Genomic DNA, 22,568 nt, shown 5'->3' with positions numbered 1-22,568 from the left:
TCACCCTATTGGAGAAAGGTTTGATAGAATTGGTACCTGTAGCAGAGAGGAACCAAGGTTGGTGCTCCCTTTCCAATCCCCAAGAAAATCGGAGGTGTGCGACCCATCTTGGACTTGAGATGCTTGAACAACTTCCTCAGGAAGGACAAGTTCAAGATGTTAACTCTTTCGCAAATCCTTCAGGCCCTTCGACTCCAGGATTGATTGGTGTGATTGGACCTTCAGGATGGTTACTTTCATTTGCCGATACATCAGAAGCACAGAAAGTACTTGAGGTTCACGGTTGGCAGTTCTCATCAGTTTCAAGTTCTGCCATTCGGGCTCACCACCGCCCCAAGGGTTTTCACCAAGCTTATGACAGTGGTGGCATCAAGTCTAAGGAGGGGGGATTCACATTTACCCCTTCCTGGAGGACTGGCTGATCAGAGCTGTTTCTCCAGAACAGTGTCAAGGTCATCTCAGGAGCACCTGCCACCTCCTCCACGAGCTGGGCTTCTCCCTGAACTTCAAGAAGTCCCATTTGACACCCTCTCAGAAGCTTCAATTTATTGGAGCAGTCCTAGATTCAGCCTCTGGAAAAGCTTCGCCACCCGAGTTAAGGGCTCAACATCTTTTTCAGATGGTCCAAAAATTTCAGAGTGCCCAACCTCTTCCAGCCTACGATCTAAGGTTGCTCAGACTCATGGCATCCTGCATTTTTCTGGTGCCAGAAGCCCATCTGAGAATGAGATCCCTTCAGTGGGCTCTCTGATCCCAGTGGTCTCAATTCTCCAGCAGAATGATGGACCTTCCCCAGGTCCCGACAAAGGTCGCCCAGGATCTCCTGTGGTGGGCCAGCCGGGTGAATGTGATGAGAGAACATTTTTGGCAACCATGGCTGGAGACAACAGTTGTGATGGACACCTCCCTATCAGGATAGGGAGCGCACACGGGGGAGCTTTCAATAAGCGGACACTGGTCTCAGTCGGTACCTTTTTATTAGCGCCTTCCCCATTCCCATTGAACCCTATAAGGGTTCAATGGGAATGGGGAATGGCTTTTTCAATGGGGACTTACCGGTCCCGCAAAGGTCGGAATAGACCGCTAAGTCCCCATTGAACCAGGGCGGACTCAGTACCGGTATTGGAGGTAGTCATGGCGCTATAAGCGCCATGATTACCTCCATACTCGGAATGAGGGCCAGTTTCTCTTCATCGAATCCAATCCTAGCAATTTGCATAAAAGCATTATTGGTACTTATGTCCACAATTTTAAATGTTAAATATGTCTTATATTGATTCTGTAAGAAGCACTTTTAAGTGAATAATGGACTCTTCTGTTTTGATTGGTCAAAATATTCACCCTAACAAAGAGATGTCTGTAAATTGCAGGACATATATATCAGTTTGGACAGCTGCAGCACTGTTTGTGAGGCTTTGGCAGTTACCAGTGCCAAGACTTCCGAAAGCTCATTAAAGAGCAGGTTACTCATGAATGCGATAATGCAGCTTCAGTTTTGCTTGGTAGATGTCTGTGCGAGCCCCTGGACCCGAAGAAAGAGCAGCACATAGTGGAGCCTGAGCTTTTAAGAGCGGACTGCTGCCCCCAGCACAAACAGGTCTTCAGGAAAATGATTCTATGATACATGGAATCATCTGCGAACTGTGGGGTCCTCCTGCTCACCCCAGGGGGCATATGCAGCACTTGTCTTTTTTTCGTTTACTCCCACCTTAACATAGGAAGATGAGCAGGGTTAGTGCATCGCCCTACTGGTGTGTGTGGGAGCTATGGACTGCAGTTTTATGAGTGCCCTCTTGTTTATTTCTCACCTATAAACTGTGGATTCTGCAGTAATAAGGGACACAAACCGTAGCCTTGTCCCACTCTCCGATACTACAACTAGGTTTTGTTGGAATGGAGATACCCTGCCCTTGGTTAATCCCCAACCAGTTGTGATGTGCATGCTTTGGAATACCTGATCCTTGAGGTCAGGTCCTTGGATCGTTTATACTTTCTCTGCAGTTCTGCAAGTCCTCCAGGTTAAACGCAGAACTCTGCAGTAGGTACAGCAAACCGCAGAGTTGTCTTTCCAATTGAAACCTGGTACCTTCGGGTTAGCCGCAGATCGCTAAGCTTGTGTAACGTATCTGCAGCATTCACTCTGACTGCCTGAGCTATCCAAGTGGGTTTGAATTTGTCACCCGTTGTGGTCAAGTGGTATGACAAAGATCACAGAAATTGGCAGTTGATTATTTTGTCCCGTACCACGTGTTGGAGAGTAGGGTAGCGAGGATGAGCGCACAGCAAGGAGTTTCCACCCTCCGGGAGACCATCGCTGCAATGCTCCTGTGTTCCTTTCTACTCCCCAGAGTGTATGTAACTAGGGGGTACAGGATGCTTGCTAACAAGCTGCAAATCTATGCAGCTGAAACCGCGGCGATCCAGGGTCATAATAGTCCATCTGATTACACGTTGATGGAACAAGCCCAGAATTTGGGATTCTTGAGAGGGTCTCGGTTTAGTCCTGCCTTGTGACCAAAGGCCGCAAAATTGATTGGCCAAGATTGGAATGGTTGTTTCTTTGCCTCAATACACTGCAGTAAATCCAACCTTACTTAGCCTACCACAGTGTGCCATAGACTGCCTACTGAAGTTGAACCCTCTGAATAACATTGCCCTCTTATTCTCAGAGTCCCTCGATGGGCCCGCACTACTCAGTTTCTTTTGACACGGGCACTGAGGGTGCCAGTGGGCTAGTCTGTTGTTTTTAAGCATTGAGTCATGTGCACACGACCACCTCTTAGCACCAGGATCCCCAGGCTTCTTTATTAGGAAATGTGCACACTATCTCTGCTCTGTACCCTAGGCCGCTGTTGCCTGTGCACCCCCCACCTTCGAGTGAGAGGCGGCAATGGCAGTTTCTCTTCAACAGCAGCTAAACGCTGTAAACATCTTCCACTTCAGTTATGCACCCCCGTAAAACATTGAAATTCCAACCGTTTGCAGTGGAGCCCTCTGTGCACCCCTCCTGACCACCTCTAGCCAAGATTAGCCTGTCAGTTGCGATGTATAGCAGCATAGAAAAGTTGAGTGGGCAACTGGGGTTGTCTAGGGAGTTTGAGAAATTAGAGGGATATGGGACTAGGACAATACATGCCAATGACATAAAACACTATCATATCCAGAGGAACTGGAACTTGTCAGAAAAGGGATTCTCTTAATCTCCTCATTCATTGCCATTTATTCTGCAGCTCTGGTTATAAAAGGTGCAAATTACAAGTGCACTGCACGAAACAAAGACCGGATGGAAATAGAAATTGGCATGCCAGACTGATGCCCTGCTGGACCAACACTTTTTTTTTGTTTATTATTTTTTTTTTTAGGTGTATTTTGCAAAATGACATTGCAGCACACGCTTCTTTCAGACCATGCACACATCTGTACACTCCTCCCTCTTAGGAAACGGGAAGCAATGCCGTGTTTTCTAAATGGGAGCAAATTAAATTGGAATCACATTGCTTTTCATTTTTCATGCCATTAGCATCCAGATTCTAAGCACTGTACTAAAATGTGTTTACCAAATGTAGTTCCCCATAATACTGGGCTTCACAAAGGACCAGCAGTGCCCATGAGAGCAACCTTTACAGAATGAAATGCTGAAACTGTGCAGTACAGGGATGCCCGCTTTAAAACAATTTCAGAGCCAAGTGTGAATTCTCAATTCAGTATTCCGGTGCGCCCAAGTTTGGCAGTCTAACAAGTGACCTTCCTTAGAGGACATGGATGTAAGGAGCATCACACGGTGAGCAGCTTGCCGCCTATGCTACAGATTATGTACGGCTCTGTCTCTTGAGCACAGTCCTATCATATGAAATACCCACCCTGTACACTATGGGGGAAATATCCTCATTTCAATGGCAGCGACTCACCAAAGACATTAACGCAATTCTTGGTGGACATGGTCTTGCTGGCTTAAATGGAAAGAAGACAGCGACCCGGCCTGCTGCGTGTCATCCCCCAACTCTTTTCATGAAATAAAATGAGAAGCTGGACATTTTCCTGGGCTGCGGGCAGCAGAAGCATGCATGCAGGTGACTAGAGGAGGTGGGCACGGTGTCCTGGTTGCTTGGTAGCTGGCGCGGACTCAGCAGCTTCCACTTTACACAGCCCACAGGTATGCTGAAACTTATTATCAACCGGTCCAAGCCCTTTGGCTTGGCTGGAAATAACCAAACCAGCCTTCTTCTTCTTTTTTTTTTTTGGTGAATTTAAAGGGGTAGGGCAGCCGCAGCAGGTCTACCTGAAAGTAGGCAGGGTTAGGGTATGTTCGCAGTACCTTGCCGACAAGCTGTGCAACACTGACTGCGGCATGACGCATCAATAAGCCAAGCACTTGAATTTCACTACTGCTACATCCTGTGGGCCCGCCAGCCGGCCCAAGCCCTCCCTGACTCTCTGTGAGTACAGAGCATGCCTTGCTACCTGCTTGCTGCCTTGGCAACCAGTAAGTCAGCTCAGCATCAGACCCGGGACAGCACTGGTAACCTGGGCTGCGCTGCAGTGCACTGCGCATCATCATGTGTGATGTGAGCACGGAGAGCATGTGCAGTTTGTTCCCCAAGCAGTGCCCCGAGTCAAATGCGCAGGCATGCACAAGCAGAACTTGCATGTAGATGGTAACGGTTCCAGCCAGGATATATGCAGCACAGCTCTGATGAGGGAGAGCTGAGGACGTTTCTCCTCTCGGTAAAAGTTAAAGTAGCGATGTCATTTTTCACGAAGGGAAAGCGTCATGCTGACACATGGAGAAATTTCTCTGGATGCAAGTGAATTGTGGGGGGAGAAATGGCATTGTACCCCCCCACTTAAAATTGTGGGGGGGGATTTGTCCCCCCTGTTCTCCACCCTTGTCCTATGCCCATGCATTCTCGCAACTTCAAGACTATCTCCTCCCATGACACAGCATGCTAATTAAAGGAAGAAAAAACTAAGAACTGATGTAACAGCCAGCGCGTGCCCCTATATACCAGCGTCGCCATCACGAAGGACACTATGGAGCCCGTCGAGGACCAAGATTCTACGACGCTCGACCCTATGAAAAAAGAAATCCAAAGCAAGTGGCAAGCAGACATGAATATATCAAAGATGAGGAATATGTGGGAGGAACATACAGTCGAAAGAATGTTACGGGGGTAAGTAACTTGTTCTTCAACCAGCACACTATAGAAGCTAAGGCCAACAAGTTCAGTCTAACTTTAGTCAAAGATCTAGACTTGGGTCACGTTGAGGTTTTTATCTCTGTTTTCCAAGAGTAAACACCATCTCAATGATGTGTTTTAATAATTCTTCTTCTCGTTTTTGTCAGTAAAACACCTGAAAACGATTTTAAAAATGTATCTTGCGTCATCGTGCATCAATTTTGGATTTGTAAACCAATTACTGAAACCGATTTTTAAATTGTTGTTGTGCCACCTATTTTACCCAGGAAGAGTTATGAAACTGCTCGATAATATGCAGCTCTTCAACCACTTTTTCATTTAAGACCTTTTGCTGGATTTTAGCAGAGTTTTACCCAACACTCGAGGGATGCTAATTTAATAGTATCTTTGATATATACCCAAGACCCACTTCCAAATGCATTGGGTTAACAGGCTATGCTTGCTGAATTTCTAAAATACACCTTACAAATAAGTCCTCCTTATTTGGTAAACTAATTGGAATTCACATGCCTCCATGCCCCAGCAGGACATAAAACTACACAACGGGATTTACCCTTCTGTGTATATATCAAATGTTTAATGAGTAAGTCATCAGTTCAGAGGTTATATAAAATATTTGTGCCATTAATTTGAGATTTACAACGTGAGTCAATATGTGTATGCCATGACACTGTTTTATTAATAGTGACCTCCAGCTACTGAAAGTTATCAACCCATTACAATGGGCCTTCTTGATTATCTTTGCAATTGGTATTTGAATCATATTCCCTACACATGATTTAGTCTGATTTACCAGTAGACCATGGTCTTCCATAAATTAATTTATATATAATAGCCAATTTTAGAAGTGAAATTGGGGTGTGACAGATAAGGATCATGTCAGCGAATTCTAAAACCACTATTTAGTGTTTACCTGTACATGAGTTATCGTTTGTCATTACCTTGATGTCTTGTGCCACAGGCGTGCCCTACTCGCACCCCTTCCAAGCACCGTCCTCAGTTTTGGAGGACTCTGTGGCAGAAATGAACTTGACAGACTTTGCATCAGTCAGTGCTAAAACGGTCCAACCCCCAAGTGGGACTGCATCTTTCAAACATTGAGAACAGAAGCCTACCTAAGGGCTAAACCGCTGACAGAAATGTTCCATGATCAGAAGGCAAGGGGATCATTTGGGCAGCTGGTTGGAGCACCCAACTAGAATGAAGGATGGTCAGCGTTAGTGGGGCTGTGAAAACGATAGGATGTTCCCAGATAATGAGCTTAACCCTTACAGTACTTGCAGAGCTCCTATACCTCAGCACCAATTAAGGGCGGTTCCAGCAGGTGGCACCACTAACCAGGAAACCAAGCACGTTTCCAGGCTGAGCGGCCCTTAATGTCTTGGGAAAGAAGTTCACCTCCAATGGCAGAGCACCAGCAACACGAGAAAAGGGGAAACAGAAAGGACTGGTTTGGACTAGGCTAAGCAAGTCAAACAGAGAAGCTGGCGGCAAAGTGTGTGCGTTATCCCATGTACACACTCACACACTTTTGCACAAGGGTACCAGGTCTATGCAGTCTTCAGTGTCGATCGCATGCTGACAAATGAGGTTCTTCTACAGGCTGTCCCAAGACATCTGAAGTGCCTCCCACGAGCAGGCCACGCAGAAGAGAAGGAAGGTGTGGCCTAGGCGGTGGCAGTGCACGCTAGAATCAGCGGCTGACGGGAATGCCATAATAATAGCTACTGTGTATACCTGATGCAGCTGCTAACAAGAACAGGACCAAGGTGCACTGGTGGACAAAGCTTGATGCTGCATATGCCGGGAGGGTTTGGTAGTAGATCCTGACCCAGAGGCCTCAGAATACGAGAGTGGCCACCTGTCAGACTTGGAGCACAGCGACCAAGGATAGCATGGTTGCATGAAGCTGAAGTGAATGAGTGCACTGCAAGGCCACCTGTGCTCTCTCCTGTGGCTAATATTTAGGCGTGTTCTGCATGCGTTCGCATCTCCCCTTTAAGTGAGTTGCTTGCATGCCAGCACGCCAGTGAAACATGGTAGTCCGTAACCTCACCATTCAATCTATCTCTTTACACCAGAATGCATGTTATTATTTGCCAATAAATAAAGTAAGATTTAAAACATGGTCATCACATTCCATACCATTTCTGAAATTATACTGGAACTTATTTTGAATGAGCACGTAATGTAAATGAATTTACGCCACAGCTCATTTTCATGTATTTGTATGGCATATAATGCTGTTTTGTATGCTGGGAGGTGAACAAGGGAGAATTAATTCCAATCCAGGTTCCTTACCATTAGTGAAGCTTGTAATGGCATTAATTACCTCAGTTAAGGTTACTTGAGGAAGATAGTCACAGTCATCTGAGGATTCTTCTTATCCATAAAAGGGGACAGCCAGCTGTGTACCACCATTCATTTTCCTATAGTCGTAACGTGTTAACCAGGTTTGCGGATCAATACTAGCTGATGGTAGCATTGATAAATATTTAGGCCATAGACCTTTGTCCATTAAGTCACAAAAAAACTATAATTAGTGTTAGGGAGAATTCTCAAGAATGTGCTAATTCCCTCCACCTTAGAGACCCCCAGCAAGTTTGCTGGATTTTGAGGACTTATTTTTTTTACCTGGATAGAGTGGACCCTTTTTTCCCACTCTCTCATGTATTTTTGTGTGAATTTTACCTCTGTGTTTCTTTTGGTTATGGAATCTGACAATTTCCACAGGCACCATCCTTTACAAATTGTGTCACACAGCACTCTCAGTGCAGTGACACAGGGAAGTCTTTTAGATGTCCCCAGGTTTAAACACCTCTCTGGTATAAACTACTGTTTCCCAGAGCAGTAAAGTGAAATTGACTTTACTTAGCATTGTACTTGCTAGACCCAGCACACCCTATCTTACAGTAGAGTGCTGGAGGGGTTACTTAGTATCCCCTGTGTCTAAAGGCTCATGTAACATTGTTATGTTACCCTTTCCTCACAGAATGGCTGGTGGCAGTGGTTTCGTTCCGAACTACCATGGTTTGCATCTACCGTGGCTGTTCGCAGCTCCGGTAACGATAACCGCGGGAGCCATCTTTTTCAAAATGGCATAGAGCCATCTTTGACAAAATGATCCCTGGTCTTCTTTTTTCGCCATGTCTTTGTGGAAAGGTCCTTCTAGAGAGTTTCTCTGCGCGCCAAACCAGGTTTGGTCTCTTTGTTCGTTTTGCCTTTGGCAGGGTTTCTGGAGTGAAACCCGCCTCTGGCTCCATAGTGTCTGGGGTAGGCAGGAAGTGAGGGAGGTACCCGAAACTCCCTGTACTTAGTCTCCTAGGAGACCCAAATGCACTATGTGGTGATTGGCTGGCTGACTGTCCGGCAAGGACAGCCACCCTGCTGGGTGAGTGACAGCTAGTCTGGAATGAATGGGTGAGAACTGGAAAAAAGGGGCAAGTCTTTTGACTTGGAAGGCAGAGTCGACCACTGGACGAAGGAACCGAAGAAGAGCTTGAAGGTTACACCTGCTGCAACTCCTGGACCGTTGGGTTTGCCCAGTGAAGCCCTGCTGCAGTGCTGAAATGCCAAGTTCCCATAGATGGAGAATCCCCTGCAAGGACAACTTCTCCCTTTCAGTTGGTGGGACCAATCAACTCCGAAGTAAGCCACCTGGACACCCATCTCGGAGCTGGTTGAATTTCCTCAGAGTTGCTGCAGGAAACTGCATAGCCAGGGAGAGGGACATCAGATTGTGCGTGTTACTTTTAAGCTGACCTAAAGCTTTTGCAAGGTCCACAGGACTCCCACGAAGTAGGACTCACCAAGCCTGAGCCCCCTCAGCAGAGTGCGGGACCCCAGAAGCAAGGACAGTCCACCTTGACAGCCAGGAACCGCGTTGTTGCTATTTGCGGTATCTGAAATGCGAAACAGCCACTGAAAGTGAAGTTTGCCAGTTGCAGGTTTTGGCAGTCCCAGTGCATTGCAAGAGTCCCCCGGCGGCCTCCCTCTTGTCCCCACGACTGAGGCCCAGGAACAGTGAGATCTGCAGAGCTGCACAGGAACAGAAGTCATCAGCTGTATCTTTTATTCTTTACCAAGGTACTGTAAAACAAGTCTAAGAGAACTTACCTCTTACTGTAGAAGTACTTGTAATTTCCACAACTCACAACTAATCAGCTGGTGGCCCTACATTTGATTCTTTTTTTCAAAGACTCTTGTGCAAAGACTTTTCCATTGACTTACCAGAAGTGCTTTATCCTATCCAAGACTTTTGCCCATTGACTTTGGCTTAGCCTATGGAATTGAATGACTCTTCTAGTAAACTCTAAAAGTATCTGAAGTACCTGGAAGTATGGCGTTGTGGTGGAAATGCTGTGCAACACACAGCTACTACGAAGGTCCTTTGACGGTGGAATTGACTGGACACTTGTAAGGAGGAGAGGAAGCTGTATAGTGCTGTTCCAGCGAAACATGGATTTTACCCGGACTCAATTTCCCCAAATTCTTTGTGAGAATTTGTCCTGCCCCCAACCTCCCAGCATTCATCAAATACCCTGGTGCACGCGCATCTGCGCGTGCATCTGAAGTGCCTGGAAGTGTGGTGTTGTGGTGGAACTGCTGTGCAACACACATCTACTACGAAGGTCTCTTGTCGGTGGAATTGACTGGGCACTTGTAAGGAGGAGAGAAGCTGTATATCGCCGTTCCGGCGATCGTGGATTTTACCCGGACTCATTTTCACAAAGTAAATATCTACTTGTTTGCTTTCCGTAACATCACGCTTTGAAGTGGGCAGGCCACCTTCGGTGGGCTGGCCTAGAAGTAGTGGGTTGGTCTGTCAAAAGTGGGTTGGGCTGTCTCTTCAAGTTGTCTATGTGATAGGCTAAAGCTTTATTGTGATTCTTACGCACAATCCTTTGTTTTCCTATCCAGATTCATTGTGAGAATTTGCCCCGACCTCCCAGCATTCATCAAATACCCCAAAGCATGCGCATCTCTGCACGCATCTGAAGTACCTGGAAGTGTAGTGTTTGGGTGTGCGGGTGAGTGGAGAGTGCAGTATACGTTTTAGGGGTTGATATTTTGTATTTCATAACTAAACATCTCTAAGGCGTGTTTTAAATCTAACATTTGCCTAAATGGCTAGCAGTCTGAGGAGCGGGAGATGCACAGATGTCATATGTTCCCAATCCGTTGTTTCTAAACTAGCCCTCAGCCCGCAGGGATAAAGGGGGGCGATTCTATTGTACCATTTACCAAACTTCAAATGCCCAACATTAAAATTGAGGAGGGTAATGCATATTTGTCCTCCCTCAACGGTGCGCTTGTAATAGAGGAGCAGAAACGCAAGATTGCGATTATGGTAAAGCCCATACTTTTGAATGCCCCGATAAATCAAGTTTCAACTGGAAGTGCCATGGAATCTAAGACCACAAAATACTATCAAATTATTTTCCTAGTGAAGGTAGCAAATGTACTTCCAGTATGGCACATTCTAACTTAGGGGGGCATGGAATTTTCTGCAACCGAACCTTTGTCACAGGCAGGGGGAGTATCCGTTAACTCCCAGTTTATAGAACAGGAGGCGTGAAATAACCTTTCACAGGCCAGTAGTACAGACCAAAACCCCTCTTCCACCCGTGACCCACAGGGACCGCAAACTGTTCACTTAATAATCTGCATACTAGACCTGCTGGAAAAAGGTCATGATGTCATACACCTGGAACTGCGTGACATCAAATATTCCATATCTGAAATGATGTCCAAACTAAATAGGCTGGAAGGTTTTGTCATTGCCAGAAAATCTTGTGGGAATGGTGGAATGTCTAATGAAACTGTTAAACCAAAAATCACTCATGAGGAGGGCTCCCAATGCTTTGAGGATTGTAATCTTGAGTCTCGTCAAGAATCGGATGAAAATAAAAATCTCATGAATGATGTATTGGTCACTTTAGCAAATGAAATGAGGCTGATGAATTTAGCGATGTCTGAATTAAGAACTAATTTGGGGCATGGAAATGCAAATGCTTTGGTCTATTCGGATCCACCTAGGGACAAACCTTTTGGATAGTCCAACTGCATTGACCAACATAATGGAACAACAATCCTTTACTGTACCTTCTGATGAGCTAACTATATCAAAGCCTGGTTTCCTGTCGCAGCGCTGTCGTAAGCAACAGCAGCGGGCAGTCAAGCAAGCTGAGAAAAAAAGGAGGTCTGTTAATGAAAAATAAAAAAAAACAAAAAAATCCACAGTTGAAAATTATAAACTTGATCAATCCCCTCCAGTCACTATTGGAGACGATGATAAAATTGATCTAGGCCAACTCACTAAAGAAAGCCAACTGCATCTGTGCCCTAAAGGTGAAATAGGGACTACTTCTAGTGTAGTTAATAGTGAGTCGCTCCCTAGATTCGATAAATCTACACCGGCCGTACAGTATTGTGACCCTCAGAGTGTGCCTACGGTAAATCTTAAATCTGATAGTGTCTTAAACAAAAAAACACCCACAGTTACACCGCGTGAAGCTGTGATAATACAAAAAATACCAGCCGTACAGTATTGTGACCCTCAGAGTGTGCCTACGGTAAATCTTGAATCTTATAGTGTCTTAAACAAAAAAACACCCACAGTTACACCGTGTGAAGCTGTGATAATACAAAAAATACTATCGAATTATTTTCCTAGTGAAGGTAGGAAATGTACTTCCAGTATGGCACATTCTAACTTAGGTGGTATGACAAGTGAAACTAGTAAGAATTTAATACCTTTCCAACAAGAATCTACTCTGAAATCTGTAACCCTCTGAATAGAGGATTGTCAAATGCGAAGTTACCAATTGCTGATGTACCCGTTGTAATTATTGGTATTGACAAATGTAGGGAATTGGGCCCATCTTCGGCTCTTCTCGTTCATTTTTCATGTACAAGCCAAGACTCAGAATTGGTTCCTAACCCAAATCACTCTTCTGGGGGATTTTCGAACACGAATCATAATGTAAATGTTTGTCTAAACGACCTGGGCGCTGATGTGTCGACGGTAACAAATGGGGCCAACTCATGTCATATGCCCAATATTATGCAACCTCAGGGCTATGATCTTGAAGATTGATCTTGAAGATTTGGACAAAGCACTATAAAATGGGTCCTTAACAATGAAAACCTTAACAAACTTACATAATCTTGCAACAAAAAGGCAATCCATCCCCTGATATTCAACATCTAGGCAATACCTTAATGAGTTGTAATAAGGTTGGTCAAGAAAAACAAGGCACCCCAACCACGATGAATCCTACAACCAGGGTGTAGAACTACTTGCCCATTAGATTACAAAATGATGGACCCCTAAGTCAAAACTGAACATCTTCTAAGGCCCAGGAAGTCTGGGTGGAAACATCATCTAAGAATGGTATTAACATGCTGGGACTTGAGGGTCGTCAAGACATTCTAGGGAAGTCTATCCTTAGTCGCAGTTACCTGCTTGATTACACTCTACGATTCCATCTTTAAGAATCTTGACTTCCAAAGACTTTGATAAAATCTCACTAGCTACACACAACAACTATAGAATGACACTTGTATTCTGAACATGTTTTGAAGCTTATCTGGTCCTATAGACGCGAATTGTTTGACTTGGGGTTGACACTTTATACTTTTAATGATGTAAATGCCACAGCTGAATTCTTGCAATTCAACCCAATGTCCTTAGGCTCCAACGGTGGTCAAGGTAATGCTGAATCTGCCAATTCACAAGTTGAAAAACAATGTATTTCAAAACTACTTTCTGTTTCTCAAATCAGTAATGAATTATCTTGGATCGCGCCTCTTCTGAAAACAATCTTTGCTGCTAAACCTGGAATAAATATATCATAGGCGATAGAGAAGGCAAAGCTTGCCGTATTCTCTTCGAACTCATGTGGATATCACAACATATTAAATTGGGTCTCTCGATTTCCAGCTAACGCTCTCCCTGCCTTTGTTTTTCCAGGAAACCATGAAACTTGAAGTCTTAGTCCTCCCAGACTACTGTACCTATTGCTCTTATGGTAGGAAAGGGTGGGAGGGTCGTCCATCTGGTGGACTTTCCATTTGTATAAATAATTGCCTTGAATGTTATTCAATGCTTATCTATTCATCTGCTCATTTAGTGGCTGTTTCTGTGAATTTAAAGGCACCAATTATCAAACCTTTATTACTAATCAGTCTATACTGGAATCCTCTGAAATATGATATTCTTGAAATCTTTGACATCGATCTATGTTTGGAAAACGCCTATATTCATAATTCATAATTCAAACTTTGAAGTTATCGTAGGCGGAGATTTCAATTGTAGCGAACGAGATGAAGGTATGAATAATCGTCATAAGAGGGCTATGGGTGTTGGAGCTAGAGGAGAACGCTGGAGATCATATTGTAACGAATGGGAATGTCCTTTGTCAATTGTAACGAATCGTCACCAAATTATACTTGGAAAAGAGGCACATACCGTTCAATGATAGATTTCTTCTGTGTGTCAGATTCTCTATTACCTAATATCGATCTCATTTGTATAAATTAAATCAAATACAGTGATCATGCTCCCAATTATTTGTCATTATCAAATGTTTACAACGTTCTTGAGGTTGACGAACTTCTGCAGGCACTTGAGTCCAGGCGTCTCCATATCTCATTAAGATGGAATGCGGCGTCATGTAGGGGCTTGGCCTCTAGAGTCTCTGCTGTCTTAAACAGAATACAGGGCTTTAAGACCCCCAAGTTATTTTGTCCTTCCAATCTTGATAAAATCATCTCATCTGTAGCCAATGCCTTATCTTACTTTCTGACCAAGCAAATACCTTCCCTGACTGAGACTAAGCATCCATTTGACTATGAAATTAAAATGTTAAAACAAAAAAAAAATAGAGTTCAGAAATCAACATGGTGTTCAGATAAGCGCCTCATAGATGGCGTATCTTAAAAGAAGAATTCTCCAGACTTACAAAAATAGAGTGTAAGGTATTCGTATTCTTATGTATAACAGACATAATTGTGCAATGATTAGATCAATTTGCCGCCATAATACTAGGTATATTTGGTCTGCCATTAAGAATTGCAATGTCAATAAATGGGGCGGATTCGAAAAATATTATATCAGCAGAAAATTGGAGAGCATTTATTAGCACAAAGTATCAATTGCCTGCCCGTTTTGCTCAGTCTAGTTATGTGGTCCCGTTGGAACCACTTGAGTGGTCTGTTTCTGATGTTGAATGGGCTATCAGTAGACTGTCAACTTCACTTGCTGCGGGGCCGGACGGCATACCATCATGTGTCTATAAGACTGATCAGGCATTTTGGGCAAAAATTCTCAAAATTAAATTTGATAACATTTTTAGTTCAGGGAATCTTCTTGACTCATGGGTCATGTCCATTTTAATTCCAATCCATAAAAAGGCGATCCTACCAAACCGGAAAACTACAGGCCAATTTCATTGACTGATACAGCAGCAATGTTTTTTTGATTCTTGTTCTAGCTGATCTTGAAAAACATCTCCAAATACATATATTCGATATCTCAATTGGCTTCAGACGCTCAATGAGCACATCGCTTAATGCCTTAATTATGGCGCATTTGTTAGCCAGAACAAAATCGAAAGAACTTAGCCCTATATACCTAGCTTCGATAGATATGACTGCAGCATTTGATACTGTAGTTCGTAATTTACTTTGCTCAAAAATGTCTAAATTAGGCATCCCGCAGCATTTAATTTATTGGATTGCCAAATTTAATTCCAATACATCCTACAAGATTCGCATTACCAAGGGGGAAGCGGTTACTGAGCCCGTAATGTCATACATAGGGCTTAAACAAGGATGTAACCTTGGGTCAACGCTGTTCAGTTTATGACATGGATGATATATGGAAAACGTGTAACACTTTTCCTGCAAGGTTATGCTCCTTAAGGCTACATTGGATAGTCTTTGTGGATGACATTGATATTCGACCTGACCCCTTCAGGATTGCAAAAGAAATTGCAGCTGTTTGCCGATTATGCATTTCATCATAACTTGAAACCAAATTCGGCAAAAACTAACATAATGGGGTTCGATGAGGGTAAAAAGCTTAAAAAATGTATTTGGGAAAGAAATGTCACACCCTATTCAAATTACTTACCTTGGTTATCAGCTAAGTAATACTTCATCTATAAACTGATGTGTTGATTATTTACAATGCAAGTCAAGACCTTTTATTAAGTCAGATGAAAATTATCTTCTTGAAATACTGTACATTTTCTCTGATTCCATTATTGGAATTCATGGCTTTAAAGGTCGAACCCATTCTTCTGTATTCTTAGGATATTTGCCTGTGTAATCTAAAGCTCAGCTTAATACTTTGCAAGGGAGTTTGCTAATATCGGCACCCCATCTATCTGCTTCCATCCTCAACTGCATCATTCGCCATGAGTTAGGAATAATTTCCGTTGCTTGTAGATGGGAATGGAGAGCACTAACCAATCATGGTGGTATTTTGGATCCTTCCAATAATTCCCTTTACCAAGACTTCCATCAAATGCTAACAGTTCAAATTTACAATTCAAGGATGTTATTAATTTTGGACTGCTTGGGGTTGACCTGGGCGACCTACATTGTTAAGGGACTTCAATTCAGTACTCCAACTAAGTCAGTGCCTAGTCTGGGATGCCCAAGGGAAGCCCTTATTTATATATTTTTATGACTAGTTCATAAATCTGGATAATAAACCCTTGTATAACGCCCCTCTCTTTGAATCCCCCTGACCTCACTGAGCCAAGAATTAGGTTTGTTTTGCAAATTAAGATTTATTTGAAAATTAAACAATACATATATATATATATATATATATATATATATATATATATATATATACACATATATCACACTTTTTATAATAAATTAATATTTGATCGCAAACGTATGAATATGATAGTGATCAACAATGGATAATATTACACTAGCACACTTTTGTAATCACTTAGGAGTTGGTATAGGAAGGATAAGGTAGCTAAGAAAGCTTTTATGGTTTCAAGGAAAAACAATGATGGAAAGAATGCAGCACAGAAATAAACTGATATGGTTTCAACAAGAGAGAATATAAGCACTTTTCCCCTTGTGGCAATTCACTCCACCACCTATGCAGTATAAAGAGGTGGAAGGAGAGCACACAATTTTCAGGAATACCATCAAATGCAATACCAATTCAGTTCCCCCCCCCCCCCCCCCTAGCAAGCTTAGAGCACCCGGTATGTTTTTAAACACAGGCAAAAATACTTTAAATGTGATTTGCAAAGAAGTGAATATTTTAATTCCCTATAGGAGATTCAGGGTAGGTGACCGCTACTTTGAATTAGTTCAGGTCTACACTAGCAATGATTCATGAGGGATTATGAGGTTGAAAACGAATTTCAGCAATGCAAGCAAAAGACAGCTATTTCTGACAGGTGAAGAAGTTTGAGCTAGTTTTCAATTTGCGGCACTTTTTCCGAATGCGTCCAGCGTGATTACGAAAAAACTATAAGGAGTAGCACACGCGGTTCCAAAGATACGGACAATTTTGTGGAGATAGATTTTCAGAAATAGAAGAATGATTCAGAATGGCAAGTGACACTTTCACAGGTTTGAAATCACAGAATGGACACAAGATTTCTATGCAGTTTGGGATAAACTTATTTTTAAACTAATAGATGACTATGCACAGTTCTAGCTGGGTACTCACACTATAACTTTGAAATAGGCCGTCAAGATCTGGTCAGGTTGGCTGCGGTTCTCTCGCCACGGGATGGTCTTGGGTACTGGTTCTGGTCACAGCGATCTGGTCTGGGTCTGGTCTGCGGTTTTGGATCTCTGGTTCTGGCCTCGGCACTGCACAGCAGTCTGGATACAGCTCTGCTTTCTGGGTTCTGGCACAGGGTTCTAGCCAGAATCAAACAGCTTGCCCGGCTGTTGAATAGTTTGGTTAGGTGGCTGGATTCTGAGGCCTGCTGAGAAGGATTCAGCTTTTGGGCTAGGCCTCTCTGCTGCAAGTTCTGAAGTCTGGCTTCTAAGTTCTGTTTCTGGAGTCTTCTGGATATTGTCTGGTTTGGCAAAATGCTTCGCAAGAAATCAGTTTGAAGTGGAAAGTGAATGGCTCTACCTGGGTCTCAATAACTCCTTTTATGTCTTTTGAAAGTGGATGGGAAGGCTGACTTTCTATGCCCAACCCCCTGAGGATCCTGATAGGTTAGAGAATCTACCGTCCTCTGATTGGGGAAGAAAATGAAGTGTCATCGTGATGAGGTAGGTTTATGGGTCAGAGGATCCGCCCCTTGTCAATTTGCACACAAATCTAATTTTGATCCAAATACATATTTATATATGTACCATTTTTCTAATATTATATGTCCAGTTAACATATTTTTTGTAGCACCAAATAATCCGATCCCTGTCTTTGTAAGATGTCGTGTCCACTTCTGACAGAATTCTGCCCTTTTCATCCGGAACACAACCTCTAAACTTTTCCAGAATTTACACAAACATGCGCAAGGAATATGTCCAACAGTTGATAAAGTGTCAGATTTTTAACATGCAGACATTTGGAGATATACCTTATTTTCCGCTACTACCCCCAGAACATACCACAGAGTTCTAACACCTCTTAAAATGTGCACAGAAAAATCACAAGAATAAATGATGATATTATATAATTTTGACAGTTATGTACTATGAATTATCCATCTTTTTAAAATTAGCTCTGGCCCAGATGGGTGTGGTTTAGGTTCCAAGCAGATGGGGGGGGATTTCTGTCTGTCCCCGCCTCCAGCTCAGGTGGCTCCCAGAAGCATTGCTCCTCCTAGTTTTTCTTCCTAGAGGAAGCCATTTACGACCCCCCCTAATTTAACATTTGCCTGAGCGAAGGAAAGCTCATTGTTCTGTTTCCTGCAGCCCCAGGTGCTCCTCCCCTGATTCAATCAGAGAGGTGTGATCTCCTTTTGGTGGGGGCAGCAGAATGCAGCCAGGCCTGGGAATGCAGTTGCTGAGCAAGTTTCAACTCCTCTCGGGGGTAGTTGTCGGGCAGAATTCAATCTCTTCGTGCCAGGCTTCAGCTAAATGTCCCTTTTTGTTCCCAGTTTTTCTTCATTCAAATCAAAATTACAATTTTTACACATGCAGCTAGAACGCTGATGTTCAAAACTATGACATTTAAACAGTTGCAAACTATGTGACACTCAACAGTAGGTCACTCATTTATTTTAAACATTTCGATTTTAGTGGTTTTAAATCCAACTTCACTTAAGCTGCTGACACCCACAGCCCAGCCAGTTTTGTTATGAACATTATTTTAGGCTCTTCATCTTTCCAGATTTGGTATGCACACAAGACTTCATTCTACCAGACGTCTGCTGGTGTTCAGTAAGATTTTTGAATATCTTGCAATGTTTGAAATGGGCATTTTAAGCTTGCATCCAGAGAAACAAAGGTGATTTTCAAAGCGCTTTTTGAGCTAACAGGCACTGCTGTTTTTCCTTGGGCACCACGTTTCCCTCATGATGCTTCTGGCCCATCACGCTCGCACTGGTGGGTGGCAGGTCAGGCGACCATTTTGGTGTGCGCAAAACTGCACGGTTTTCCTGGATTCTGGCGCAAATGTGGGCTTTTCGGCCACCTTGGATTTTCTAAGCCCACAGCCCCAAATGTTGCAGCATAATAACTTGAACATGGGTCAATACACCTGACAACATATACGTCCTGGATAAGTTAAAGAAAAAAAAACTATTTGAACGTGATTGGTCCGAGACTATAGGTGAATTAACTAATTATTCCACATATAAAGAATATGCTAAATTCTCTGGTAAAATAGATGGGTGTTGTTCCTATTTAGCACTCTTCCCTTGTAACATCTCACGCATGTACTTGATGCGATTTTAAATTGAATCAGTTGCATATGTTGGTAAGGACCATGCATTGGGGGCAACTAAGGGACACTCGTAAGACTGGGATATGTAGATTCCCAAATTGTCTCAAACCAGTAGAAACATTAAAGCATCCAATTCTGGAATGTCCTTATTTTAGAGATGCAAGAAGAACCGTGCTGATGCGATTTGTGAATATTGATTGTTGGCTGCATGGAATCCCTATGGAATCGGATGATGATAGGTCAGGGGAGAGCCCTTATTTTTGCTTTAGTTGCATTTTTAAAGTTGATTGAATTATCATTATTGTAAATATCAGATTGTAGGTGGAAACATGATTGATACGTTTTAGTATCCATTAGTTCATCTTGTAATTATTTGTTATAGATGCACCCAACTAATTGTCTTAATTTGTCATCTTATATACTTGAACACTGTATTGTAAAGTTTGGTTCTGTTTAATGTGATTTTAAACAATAATTTGTATTCTCAATTGTATGCATTTTTTGTAAAGGTTTGTAATAACCATAAACACATAAAAATAAATAAAAAAAAGTATCTGCACTGCTTAAGAATATTTGTGGTCTCTTGTGTTCTAATAGCCTTTGCCTTTTGCCAACTTTTTGAGAGTATTCTGAATGCCATTAGTAGATATCAATGTCCCCAGCACCCTTGTTACTTGAAGTAACCTGTGGGTGTACGTTGTGTAGGCGGACCATCCCAAAAGGGTCTTGTATGATTCAGAAACTCAAAGTGTACAGTATTAAAGTATATTTGTGTGTTACTATTTTATTGCTCCCTTCTGAAGAAGGCTTTATAACTGACTGATAAATTAATAATTGTTTATGCAAGAAACCTTGAGTGTAAGAGTTTATTTGAATACATGTAACTGTGAATCTTTGTGTAACTCCATTACTGCTCATGTTACCCCTCTTGAGATGAGCCTGGCTGCTCAACATGCTACCAGAAACTGTGTACTACAAGCTTATACCAAAGGTTGGACTGCCTATACCTGTAGTCATAGTTGTTTGTAGTGTTCCCAGAGGGTACTGCATTCAAACTTTGCTTAATACTGGTGGCAGGCGGTGAGGATATATTGTAGAGTTGTTACATTGAGAGTTTGCTTTACTTTTGTTCAACTAAAAGCCTTCACAAGGCTAAGCTCCACTAGAAGAGCAATTGTAACATGCCAGACATGGATAACTTCAGACAGGAAGCCCTGATCATTTTAACAGTAGAGCAACTGAAATAAATGTGTAAAGTCAGGTCTCTCCCTGTTAAAGAAAAGAAAAATGAACTAATTGCAAGATTGTTGAATAATCAAAGTCTGGTTAGTAGGCCTGTCACACCTACTGTCCCAGAAAATGTGGAAAATGAGGAGGATGATGATGGTTCAGAGTCTAACTCTAATATTGTTGAAGAGTTGGAGGAGTCTTGGGAAGAGAGACCCTCTTTACCTCAACAGGCCCTTATGCCTCAACCTTTAGCCAGTACTGAGTCCAGAATGTGTCTCTCTTGAAAAAAATGAGACTTGAGTTAGAGTTTAAAAAGTTACAAGTACAAGCTGAAAACAAACATCAGGATCTCAAACTAAGGGAAATGGAATTACAACATGCTCTTGAAATTGAAGAAATTGTCTCTCGAAAATGTTTCTATCCAAGAGTCTTCTAGGTCGTCCAGTCCTAAGGGACCTTGCATGCCTAAAGAAGTAGTGAGTATGTATGAGGTGAATCTTGATATTTTGGATTGGTTGGGTGCTTTTGTATATAACTATGGGATTCAGGGTTTCACAGGGAATCAGTTGATTCCTTGGTTTTTGTCTAGGCTCCCCCAGGTTGCAACTGATGCTGTAATGGAGGTGGGGGAACTTGAAAGATTGGAGTATGAAAATGTGATGCTAGCTTTGATAGTTAGATTTGTGAAAACTCACTTCCCAGTACCTTAAGAGGGTTGGGACCCTCAAAAAGACTGATGGTACCAATTGGACTACCTGGGTGTGTGAATTTATGAAAAACCTAGATGGTTGGGTTAAGGGTTACAGAGTGAACTCTTTTGAAGGAATGAGAAATCTGTTTTTGCTGGAATCTATTTTTGATGCCTGCTCTCCTGAGCTGAGACAGCATTTAGCTGACTCTAAAGGGATTGATCCCAAGAAGCTAGCAAAAGCTACTGACTTGTGGGTTGCCAACAAGGCTACTCTGAAGGATTCTGGGGCCACTCATAAAAAAGATGAGGTGAAGCAGCACAAGAAAGGTGACCAAGATAATTCTAAAACCTCCAATCTAAAAGAGGGCCACAACCAAAAGAAGGGTAATCCACATGGGAAACCAGGTCAGTATAGTGAAACCTCTGGTGCTAACCCAGAGGGAGGTCAGCAGAAGCCCCCACTTGTCAAAACATTTGGAAAATGTTATGCTTCTGGGTCTACTGACCATGTGAAATGGGATCCCAGATGCAAGGGCAAACCTTCAGGGGTCCACACTACCTCTTTGGCCTTCATCTCTGAGGGAGAAGTACATATGGCAAGTGGACACTTTCAACTATTGGCTGAAGAGCCCATTGGAGTCTCTGCAAATGTTTCTTTAGTGTCCCTGGGTCTGTGGGAACAGCAGAATCTAGATGTGTATAACTCTATACCAAATTTCACAAAAGAATACTACAAGGACAGGATTTCGCCAACAGGCAGCTTCAGGTTATACTGGAAGGATGACCTCCTCTACAGTGAACCTACTCAGTCTACCCCAGGAGACTACAGGAGACTTGTAGTGCCCCAGGAGGTGAGGCCTCAGTTTCTACAGTTATCCCTTGAGGTTCCTTTAGATGGTTACTTAAGCTTTAAGAAGACCAAGGAAAGGATTTCTCTTTATTTCTACTGGTTTAAGTTGGGGTCTGATGTAGATAAATTCTGTAGAAGGTGTCACACTTTTCAGACATCTGGCAAGAGTGGAGCCAAGAATGTGGCACTTTTGGTGCCCTTCCCAGTGGTGGGAGTTCCTTTTGAGAGGGTAGGAATCGACATTGTTGGTCCCTTACACCCTCCCACATCTTCAGGCAACCAATTTTATATTGGGTGTGGTAGACCATGCTTCCAGATATCCTGATGCAATACCTATGAGGACTGTCACAGCTCAGGCCATGGCTAAGGCCCTACTTGGTATTTTTACCAGAGTAGGTTTTCCTAAGGAGGTTATCTCTGATGGGGAATCAAATTGTATGTCCCACTACATGCAGGCCATGTGGAAAAACTGTGGAGTGACCTACAAGTTCTCAACAGCCTACCATCCCCAGACAAATGGGTTGGTAGAGAGGTTTATTAGAACTATGAAGAGCATGATAGCTGCTTTAGAAGACCCCATTAGAAGAAAGTAGGACCTTCTACTGCCATGCCTTTTCTTTGCTTATAGAGAAGTCCCTCAGGAAGGGGTTGGATTCAGTCCCTTTGAGCTTCTCTATGGTCATCCGGTTAGAGGTCCATTGGCCA

The 22,568-nt window shown here is 42.9% G+C and overlaps 1 protein-coding gene across 5 annotated transcripts in view; it reads left to right on the top strand.

The window, feature by feature from the left end:
• Nucleotides 1-22,568, top strand: part of R3HCC1L (R3H domain and coiled-coil containing 1 like) — a 482,602-nt gene that overhangs the window by 88,932 nt on the left and 371,102 nt on the right. The window contains exon 2 of one of the 5 annotated variants that reach the window (XM_069611548.1): nt 19,248-19,331. The exons of the other annotated variants lie outside the window; for them this stretch is intronic. The gene's annotated coding sequence lies outside the window, so the exon portion shown is untranslated. The remainder of the gene's footprint in view (nt 1-19,247; nt 19,332-22,568) is intronic. 5 annotated transcript variants of the gene reach the window in all.

The sequence above is a fragment of the Ambystoma mexicanum genome, chromosome 8, assembly GCF_040938575.1.
Source record: "Ambystoma mexicanum isolate Mex_15411 chromosome 8, UKY_AmexF1_1, whole genome shotgun sequence".
NCBI lineage: Eukaryota > Metazoa > Chordata > Amphibia > Caudata > Ambystomatidae > Ambystoma > Ambystoma mexicanum.
The sequence above is the reverse complement of the archived record's forward strand: the minus strand, read 5'-3'. Positions and strand labels throughout refer to the sequence as shown.